The following is an 11,087-nucleotide window of genomic DNA, read 5'->3' on the forward strand; positions in this document are numbered from 1 at the left end:
GGCGGCCCCGAGTGTGTGTGTGTGTGTGGGGGGGGGGGGGCTCGGCTGCGCCCCCCCCCGGGGCGCGCGGGGGGGGGCCGGCGGCTCCCTGGGGAGGGGGGACTCGAGGGGGCGGGCGGGCGGGGGTCAGGGGGGAAGGCGCTGCCGGCGGCAGCACCACGGACAGCTCCGCTCCGCGCCCCGCGGCGGCCGCGGGTGACCGTGTGCGTGGCTGTGATGGGGGGGGGGGATGTGGGGGTGCCTCCGCTCCCCGAGCCCCGCTGCCTCCCGGCGCCGGGGAGTCAAAGGTGCCACGCATGCACACGCGCAAAAATAAAAATTAAAAAAGGGGGGGGGTAACAGAAAAAAAAAAAAGTAATTTACCCGCGTGTCGCTCACAAAAGCCGGGGAAACCCGACGGCGGCGGGCGGGGAGGGGGGAGAGGAGACCGTACGCGAACCGCGAGTAAATATTCATATTTCCGCCCAGCCACCAGCCCCAGCCGCACCTCCAAAGCCGCCCGGGCGCCCGGAGGGTGCCGGCCTGCTGGCACGGCCGGGGTGCGGCTCCGCGGGCGCGGAGGCGGCGCTTCCTTCCCCCGCAGCCCGGCCCTTGGCGCTGTCGTTCCCGTCCCGGCTCCTGCAACGGGACGGGACGACCCGGCCCCGCGGGCGCGCAGCGCGGGGCGCCTTCGCCTCCGGCCGCCGCGGGGCGGCAGTTTGGGGAGGGGTGACGCGGTTCTTGCCCGGAACCTGCACGCCCCCGCCGACCGGGCAACCGCCGGGGCCGCGCGTCCCACCCACCCAGCTATCCCCCCACCCGCGGCGTGGGCAGCGGGGGGAAACGCCTCCCTGCCCAGCCGCCCTCCGGCGCGGGCTGGGCTCCCGCGCAACCTCCGCGGGCGCGGGGGTCGTTTTAGCAGGGGAGCGGGAACCGGAGCGAGCCAGCCCGGCGCGGGGGTGGGGGTGGGTAGGGGCCAGCCGGCCCCCCGAAAGCAGCAGAGAGCCCCCCAAAACCGTCATCAGGCGCAGGCAGCAGCCGGCGAACAGCCCCTGAACTGGCTCTTCACCCTCTTAAATGAGCCATTCACTTAAAGGCTATTACGGGCGAATTAATAAATTACACAGCGAATTATTAAATCCAGATAATTACAAGGAATAAGTAAGTAATCATTAGTTATCTCAGCTAATTACTGTGGGTCAGAGCGAGCGAGAATGTGAAATCCTCCTCGGGAATTGAAATTAACTTTGCACAGTGAGTCTCTCTGCTTGACATCCCCAGTCTGTAGGCACATGGCAGCTCCCCTGTGAGCTCGGCTTTCTATTTAACTTGGAGAGAATGGAAATAAAATTAAGTGGCGGTGTGATAATAGGAAGCTGCTTAGAAAGCAAACGTGGTGGGTTTTATTTTTCACCTTTTACTGCCTGGAGATAAGCCTGCTCTCTAGCTTCCCAAATTAAAAACCCGGGGCAGTTAGTCGACTTCTCCCCGTTACCTGCTAGTCCCACACACGCGGATTATTAACAAACGAAAAGGCACCGAAGAGCTGGGGGGGGGGGGGGGGGGGGGGGGGGGCGGGTAGCGGGGCTCCCGGGCTGCGGGTGGGCCCCGGCGGGCTCCCGGGCAGCCCCTCGGCTGCCGCCCGCGCCGGGGAGGGCTGAGGCTCCGCCGCGCTTTGTTTTGGGAGACAATAAAGCTGCCGAGCCCTAATGAGGGTCCCTGGCTCTTGCGTTGATCTTTCGCCAGATCTCTCCAAGAGCTAATGTCGTGTCGTGTGTTTCCCCCCCCCAACCAACACCCATCTATAACATCACTTCCCGGCTTTCCTTCACGTGCATCTTTTGTAAACAGCGGATCTATAGGTGGAGACGCTCACGCTGCCCTCGCCGGGCTTCACCCGCATTAAAACAACAACAACAGCAACTGCTGTGCGCGCACGGCGAGGTAAAAGATCTAGGCTTCTTTGCCTTTATCAATTGCAATTAGGTGGACAGTCTTCCCCCTCTTCCCTTGCTTCAGTCTGGGATGATAATTAAAATTTAATGAAGCCTGGGAGTAGCAGAGCTCTGTCTGGGGACTGTGGAATAGAATATTTTAACTGTACATTTACACCAAGTGTCTGGCTTCAAAGACGTGACTGCTTTTAATCTCGAATTAGAAAACCACAGACCTGAAATTAAGTATTAGCCACCCTCGGCTCCCCTTCCTTCCCGCCACACTGTCACGCCTGTGTTTGCCTGCCTTGCCCCACGACACGCATACACCCACGTCTCGGGTCTCCAATTACACTCGCGTTAATAATAGATGGCTTTGATAGGGTGCGGATTTTTCCCTTTCCCTTTTTTAAAAAAAAAAAACAGGGTTAATGCAATATTAATTGCTCGTAGCTTCTATAAGAACGCGCCGCGTTTTTCCAGGAACAAATCGATGGATGGGGGCAGCGAGCGCGGAGCAGGAGGCGCAGCCCCGGGGCCGCCCGGGTGAGTACGGCCGCCGGCGGGGTCCTGCGCGCCCGCGCAACTCCTGCGCCCCGGCGGGCGGCAGCGCGCCCCTGCCCGCGGGTCGCTGCACGGGGAGGCACGTCGGGTATCGCCGGTTTTTCTCCCAAAATAATCTTTGCGATGTGTGTGTGTCTGTTGCCCGAGGGGGGTGTGTGTGGGAGGACCCCGGCCCCCCGGCCGGCGGGTCCCCCCCGTGGCGGGGCGGTGGCAGACCCCAGCAGCCGCCCTGCTCCCAGGGAAGCCCGGTTGGTTTGTGGTCCCGGCGCGGTAACCTGCGGGGAGGGGGGGGAGGGGAAGGGGGAGAAGGGCGGGGGGACAACACCTCCTCCCTTCCCCGCTTTGTTGTTATTGTTATTTTGGCAGGTAAGACCCCCGGCCCCCCCCGGAGGAGGGAGCCCGGAGCCCGGCGGCGCAGGAGGGGAGCCCGCCCCGCGTCTTGCCGCGCCCCGCAAAGGTAAACGCGGTTTTTGGCGGGAGGAGGACGCCCCGCAGGTAAGGGGGGCGGGGAGGAAGGAAAAATAATCCCAAGCCACCAGCCAAAAAAAAATCCCCAAGAAAACTCCGCGGGTTCCCACAGGCAGCCAGGACCCCCTTCCCGTGGCCGGGGCGATGAGACCTGCTGCCAAAGCTCCCGGGTGGGAGTCGCGGCCGCCAGGCCGGGGGGGGGTCATGCCTTCCCCGTCCCAGACCGGGCCCCCAGCTGGCACTTGTTGCCAAAAAAATTAAAAGCAAGAAAAAAAAAAAAAGACCCAAACCGAAATCCTGCCCCAAAACTCCACACAACCCCTCACTCAAAATAACGGAGGAAGGAAAGATGCGCTCGCAGGAGCGGCGGCGGCAGCTGGGACCGCCCCCGGAGCGTGTGTGTGGGCAGGGGCCGGCTTCGCACCTGGACCCCGGCCCCGGCCCCCCGCGGCCGCGGAGCCGGCGGAACCCAGCGCTGCCCGGCCGGGGCGGGCTGGGCCGGACCCAGCCCCCGCGGGCATTTGGCACCGTCCCCCTCTGCGGGCACAGCCGCCCCGGGCCCCTCCGCAGCCGGTTCCGGAGTGGGACGAGCCTTCGGCCTCCTCCTGGCTCCCAGCAAACCCGCCTGAGCGCCGGAGCAGAGCGGGGGGGAGGGGTGGGGTGGGGGGCCGCTGTGCGTCCCTGTGCGCGGCGCGGAAGCGGGAGGCGGGGGGGCAGGAGCGGGAGGGGGACCCCGCGCAGCCCCGCGGTGTTTCCGCGGCGGGAGGGGCCGGGGGCTGCGCGCCCCGTCCGGCTGCGGCACCGCTCAGCAGCGCGGCGGGGCCGCCTCGCCTCGCCTCGCCTCCCCGTTTATACAGAACAGGATCATTTACATAAAGTCCTTAAGGCAAATAACTGTTGGGGCTCTAATTTATATCTGATCGAAAATTAGCCGTCATTATGCGCTCCATTAGCAGCGTCTTTAATGTGCTTCTAAGCACCATTTGTCAAGCGGCTTGTTAATATCCTTCAAGTCTTTAAAGTTGAGAGCTCATTAAAGAGTGCGCTCTGTTATTGATGTAATTTAGATGAGTTTGGAAGAGCAAGTGCGCCGCGGACAACCTGGAGAAGCGGGGAGAGGCTGGGGCTCCCCCCGGGGCTGCGGCAGCGGTACCCCGGCGCGACGGCCCCTCACCGTGGCGCCGGGCCTGGCCGGGGCTCGCCTCCGTGCTCGGGCTGGGGCGCGGGGGGTCCCCCGGCAGCGGGGGGCCGGGGGGGGTCGGGACCTCTTTAGGCTGAGGCGGAGCAGACCCGCTTAATGATGTGCGGGCGCGATTCGGGCGCCTCTCCCCCGCTCCATCGGAAGAGCATAAAGGCCAATAAATTACCTCTGCTGCTTCTCTGAAAAATCCATCTATTCTGTCGGGTTTCCCCCCCCGCCGCCGGAGCCGGTCGCGCCGGTGCAACACGACGAAGACGCCCGATGCGGGCGGGCTGCCGGGGGGCTCCCCGTCCCCCCCCCCCCCCGGGCTCCCTCGGCCCGGCGCGGTGGCGGGGCCCGGCCGGAACCGAAATCCTGCTGGAAGCCGGGGGGAGGGGGGGGGAGCCCCGGCTGAGCGGTGTGTCCCGGCCCCCCCCGCCCCGGGAGGAGCGGGGGTTGCGGGGAGGGTCCTCCCCTGCGCCGCCGTCCCCGGGCTTCCCCCGGGCGAAAGCAATAAAGCGGGTAATTAGACTGCTAAAGACGGATGTAAATAACGGGGAGGAGGCGGTGGTGACAGCCGTGCGGCGGGGCCGGCGACCCCCCCCGGGGAAGGGACACGAAGCCCCGCAGCCCCCGCCCCGGGGCCCCAGCGGCGCTCGGGCCGCGGCGGGGAGGGCGCCGGCAACCGCCCCTCAGGATGCGGCTCTCACCGCGCATCGGAAAGGCCCCTTTGCCCCCGGAGCGTACGGGTCGGGGGCCAGGGTAGAGGGGGCTGCGGGCGGGGGGAGGGCGGAATGCCGGCATCAGCAGCCCGCCGCAGCCCGGCAGCCCGCGGCACAACCCCCCTAGTGGGTCTCTAACAGCTTTCCACACGGGCCTGTATCAAAGGGGTCTTTACCTCGCTGCACGGTCCCAGGGAACACGTTGACACCCGTGGGGACATTCGTCTCCCCTCCAGCCAGGAGCACGGTGTGTAAGCAGCCAAATGGCCGCATCCAGCCCTCCCCACCTGCTGGGCAGCAAGGCCGCGGGGGTGCCCCATCTGTGCGGAGTGGGGTGCATACAGCCCTGGCCCCCACACGAGAGGCAGCTGCTCCTGAAGAGCTGGACATATCTTCTGCAGATCGCAGGGTCATTGCCAGCAACGTGAGCCCCCTCCTAGAGCCACTGCCGCTATACTGGTCCCAGGCGCTCTCTGGGAAGAGGAAGGAAAAAATACCTTCAGAACAATGAGCGAAAGCTTCACGCCAGGTTGGCAAACACGAGGCACAAAGAGCCACCGGGAGGCCCGAGGTTGGTGCGCTGAATTGTACTTGCAGATGTGCTCATCGCTATTGCCACCAGGAACACAGGAGCAGGAGGTGTAGCATAGCGGCACGTTGCCGTGCACGTGGCTGGCATGCGTCTTCCTTGTCCGTTTGGATTGTGGCATTTCGGGATCGAGTCCTCTCAGGGTTCGTGTGGGCACACGTGCTGGGCCTGCTGGGTTTGAGAAGGGCTCACTGCGTGGTAGAAAGCCCTTTCTTACCCATCTGCTCACTCGAAACCCTCGTAGCTTTTCTCTTGCCTGTGGCACCACATTATTTTGGAGGGAAAGCTATGGAAGTAGCTGGGATAAACTGAACGTTGAGAACATACTTTTTTTTTGGGGGAGGGGACATTTTACAGAGAGATAGATTTGTCAGTATTTAACAAAGCCATTAAAAACCATTGCATCAGACATAGCTGGGCAAGTCGGCCCATGCCAGATGGGGAGGGAAAGCTATGGAAAAGTCTCATGTTACAATGATGACAACATTTTATGGCAGCAGCAGTTATGTTATAGCTTTTAAGCAAGGGAAAAGCAGTTCAGTTTCTTGTCTTATTTCGTGGGCAGAAATAGTGAACAAGCTGTGTACAGGTCTCATTCCCACCCTGGTAATGGCTGTGACTTTTGTGGGGAGGCTCCTGGCAGTGGCATGCACAGCAGCACCCGCCTGGCAGCAACATGAAGCCTGAACAGTCAAAGAAGGACGTGATGAGGAGGGCTTGTGCAAACCTCAGCGTAATAACAAAGCCTCCAACCCACAGGTTCACACAAACACAGACACACACGTACAGGCAACCGATGCTATACAAAAAAAAGATGAATTTTAAAATAGTTTTTACATCCTGAGTTGTAAAATTTCTTTCCTGATTGCTCTTCATTTTAGAACTACAGATTCTTTAAGAATACATTCTTAAAATGTAGCATCTTAAAAAAGTTCTGTGAGCGGACATGCCTGGTGCCTTAATACATAACCCTCCCAAGTTCCTTGCACTTAAATACCTTACCCAAAGATGCCCACAAAGCTTTCCTACTGGCCCTACCTCACAGAGAAGGGGCATTGCCACGATGGGAGCCCAGCTAGGATCCCTTTGCTACGGATACAGCAAGAGCAGTGACAACGTGTGGAAGAGAGCATGCGGAAGAGGTAAAACCATGCTGGGGGTGAGGGACACTGTATTTAACACTGCTAATTGACGCAGCTCACCCGCAACGGCTGGGGTGGCTGCCTGCTCCCCGTTACCCTCCCACCTGACTGCAATTTAAACCACTCTTTGTGTCAGCTTCTATCGACAGGCAGATATGAGGTGGATGTCAGCAATGGGCTGGGGCTGGTGGATGTTGTCTGGTCTCTGTCCCTCTGCCCAGGTTAATCCCTGCCTGCTCAGGAAGGCTGAGGAAACACTCACCTCCCACAGCTGGGGTGGTTGCGTTTGAGAGAGGTTTGACAGCTGATGCAGCCCAGGCTGCGCGGTTGCTGCCAGCCCTGCTGAGGAGACACTATTAAAACCCAGTGCTGGTGCTTGTGGGTACACCTGCACAAGAAGAGTATCACCATCCTCCCAGTATAGCTGAGGAGATGGGGTCCTGGGAGGCCACCTAGTTCAGCCTCCCCCCCAAAGCCCAGGCTAGCATCCCAGGTCAACACCTCCTGCCCGTGCCTACACCAGGAAACAAAGCAGGGCAGGGGCACCAGCCTGGCCACTGACAGCTCTGCCTCTGCCTTGTTGGCTGGAGCTGATAACCACCTGCCCAGGCAATGCTTGGCCATGGGCTGAGGACAGTATCTGCTCCAAACAGGCAGTTCCGTTTTGCCCACACAGTTTTGGGGAGGGAGGGGAAGAGCGGAGGGGAATTAGCAGTCACACAGTGCTGCTTGGCCCCAGGGCTGGAGAACGGTTCCCAGCTGGTTCTGCAGACTGGCAGGGATGCAGCCACCAGAGACCACCCACCACTTACCTAAAGCTTTTTCTCTTCCATAAAGCCTCTTCCCCACTGGGGAAGTCGGGCTGTGTTTGGCTTGGATATGAAAGCCAGCGCCTCTCCCCTCAACCTGCTGAGCCGCTTTGTCCCCCTGAATTAGCCAGCATTACTTTTAACTCATTGAATAGTCTGGAGTAGAGCCAGCCAGCCGATGGGCTCTTGCCCAGATGCAGGTCTGCGAGTCAATGGCACCAAAGCTCGGTGAGGTCCAGACCTTGCCAAGGATCTTACTGCTCATCCTTTGGACGAGCCCAGAGCAGCCCTGTGTGCCCGGTGGCTCCCGCACGCGTGCTGATGAGAGGAGATGGGGCAGGCGTGGGCTGGAGCCCAGCAGCCGCTCTCCTGAGCAGCCGATGGGGCTGGTGTATCAGGCAGCGCCGGGAAGATGGGGAGAGGGTTTTACATTTTCAGACAGCTCTTAAAATGTTTTCATTTAATCAGCCACGGTATGTACGCCTCAGTTAAACAGCTGGCATCCGAGCTGTTATGCAGGGATGTGTAATTTTGATTCCTACCTTTCTGTTTCAAAGCTGTCTCGTTTTGAGCACTTTGATCCAAAGACTAAACTTATTGTGGCATATTTATGTATATGACATTTTCATTCGTGCCTTTATTTATTTATTTTTGCAAAACCCGTCACTTACAAGGCTTCTAGTGCCAAGGCAGCGGTGCTCCGTGAAGGAAAACACACGGTCCAAACTCCACTGCTTGCGTGTGCTGCAATAGACCTATTTTATACATGTTTCAGGCTCAAATTGCAAGAGCAGTGGCAATGTGTGGAAGAGAGCATGCAGAAAAGGGAAAACCATGCTGGGGGTGAATGACAGTGTATTTAACAGTGTCCCAATGGACTGGCTGGCTGGTTTGGTTTTTTTTTTCCTAGAGTTTTACAATTCTTTCTGGGTCTTTATGGCAATTCAGTGCTTTTGCCGCCCTCTCTGGTGGTATCAGAGTGCCTCATAGTATTTAGCACACTGACCCCCACAATAGCCTCAGGAGGCAGAGGTATGCTGCTACCCCACCTTATAGTAGAGGAAAACAGAGAAGTTGGGATGGATGAGAAACTGTAAAGTCTTCCAGCTCCTAGGAGAGAGCTCAGACCAGGGGAGTAAACCCACCCCATCTGACAGCACCTCCAAAAAGCTGAACCAGTACCATCCTTGAATATCTTACTCCCAGGACACTGGGAGTATGACATGCCCAACAAAACACCCATTCACCTTGAACTACAGCAAGGCAAGAAGTGGTTTATTTCCCCAGCAGCAGCACAGCAGTCATTTTTAAAGCTCAGTCTCAGGGGTACCGCAGCAGGGAGGCAGAGTGGCAGCGGAACGTCGAAAACCAGCTTCCCTCAGATTCAAGTCTTTTGGTTGGGTTCTCTGGTGTCAAGTAAGGCACAAACTCCGACTGACACTTTTCCCGAGGATGGAGCATTAATAAAATCTTTTGCCCGGGGCAGGCTTTCTTGTACACATGTGATTTTCTGCCTTTTCCCTTGTGTGGGACACACATGGGGTCTGTCCCCTCTGTCAGCTGCTTTGCTGCACAAAATCTGTGGGGATATATTTGCAATTAAGCCCCTTCCCTATCTGTTCCACTGGTTTGAAGTGGGCTTAAAACAGTTTTAAAACCATTTTGAGGCCAGGGGAGGCACAGACAGAGGTCCAAGCAGACAGGGACAGCCCTGTGGAGTGTCGTCCCCCAGGCTTTCCTGAGGAAGGCAGGCTCCCAGCTGTGACTGAGCCACCTGAAGAAGAGGTGCTGCTCGGGTGAACATTTCAACACCCGGGGTACCTCCTTCACCCTTTCCTGCCCACCGGGCCGCTTCTGTTGCAATGGTCCTCCTCTCCCCAACGCAGCAGCAGCAGCCTGAATGCACCTCTGCTGTCTGAGGCCGGCTTTTGTTATGTGGGTCTTCCTGCACACGGACATGTGTGAACACAAACAGTCCCGTTTTCCACATGGAAACAGACACTTAATTTGTGTTTATTTGTATTTGTTATTAAAATGTAGCAACATTTTAAACATCCTCACCAACAGTTTTAGAAGATCTTGGCCTTCACCTTGAGAGAGCTCTGACTGATGTTAGGATTTAAATGAGAGAACTCAAAAGGTTGAATTAAAAAAAAAGTTACTCCTTAAAAAGCAATAGAGGCACTGCCAGGGCTATTCAGTTCTCGCCTTTAGAAAAGCCACTAATTCATACACCTCCAAACCCTGAACCCCTGGGAGGGAGGCGCTGACACCAACTCTCCCTTCACCCCTCCAGATCTCTTCTTCCTTCCTTTGCCCTTCCAAATACGGCCATGGGTGCCGCTTGTGAGCTGGTTTTGTTGCCCAGAGGAGATTGGCAGCTGACCTGGCTGCTGGTGCCGGGCTGCTCCGTTAGGTTTTGTGTCAGATCTCACCCAGTGAGGCCTCACCTGGTTGTATGTTTCAGGCACGAGAGTCTTTAAACTGTCCTTTGTTGAGTAAAGAAAAAACAGAAGCTGTTTACCACATAACGGTACCCTGTATATCTGGAAGAAATGAAGGATGAAGGAGGATGAAGGAGGAAACACCTGCAAGTACAAGAAAAAGGACCACTATAACGATTGATGTGGTTCATTTTCAGTCCAGGCTTCTAGGAAGAAGATGCTGCTCCACCTTTCCTCTTGTTTCAAAATTACAAGCCTATCCTTGATCCAGGAGAGCACTGTGCTCAGATTAAGGCCAAATACCACAGACCAACATCTCAGAACATGTGTAGTTCTTTACTCTGAGGTATCTGTAGGCATTTTTGGCTGGCATTTCATCACACCTCAATCTTCTTTCTACCGAGGCAGAATTACTCTTATACACTGTAAAACAACATTGCTGCCTTACACTCGAGGCGGTAAGCTGTAACTAAAGTGCGCTCACGCAGCCCGATCTTTTTTTGTGTCAAATACCTCTGCAACGCCAGCTGTATAACAGTGTCACATGTATTAGTCATCGCATTGCCCTGCTGACACCCCCAGGTTGGAAGTACTCTACTTTTCTGAAGCTGAAAATACTCCTGGAGTACACATCTGCCTGAAGAATATCCATTGCAATTACAAATCTAAACAAAATACGCAGTATTGTGGCCTTTTCAATATTACATTTCTCTGGCAAGTTTTTCCATTGTGCATCGTTCAATCATGTTGGGACAATTTGTTAAATAATATAGAGGCACTTCATCACGGAACAACATCTGAGGTGATTTACAGTTCGGTCTTTTAGCAGCACACCTGTAAATTACTATAAATAATGCTAACTCCTATGAAGGAGACATCAGGGTGCTTCCAGGCTGAGAGAATTAATGGGGAGGCAGTTGTGGATGATACTGGCTAAAAGCACTACCAGTTTACAACTGATAGGGTTGCTCTGATATACAGATCCGCTAACGTGCCCCACAGCCAGGCCTGAAGATTAGGGTCCAAGTTCCTGAAGGGCAGAGTTTGGCAGGCATTTAGTAGCAAGCTGGTGTGCAGAGATAAGTGATATTCTAGGCTTAAGTACCTTCGTTTTTCTTGAGGCCACAACATAGCTTTTACAAATCAGCTGTTTGCAACAAACTTTAATTAGAAATAGCTCATCATCTTTACTTCTCATCTGTATCAAGTCTTCATTCAGCAGGCGTACAAGGTTAACAATGAGGGAAGGCTATGAA

Source organism: Phalacrocorax carbo, chromosome 4 (assembly GCF_963921805.1).
Source record: "Phalacrocorax carbo chromosome 4, bPhaCar2.1, whole genome shotgun sequence".
Taxonomy (NCBI): Eukaryota; Metazoa; Chordata; class Aves; order Suliformes; family Phalacrocoracidae; genus Phalacrocorax; species Phalacrocorax carbo.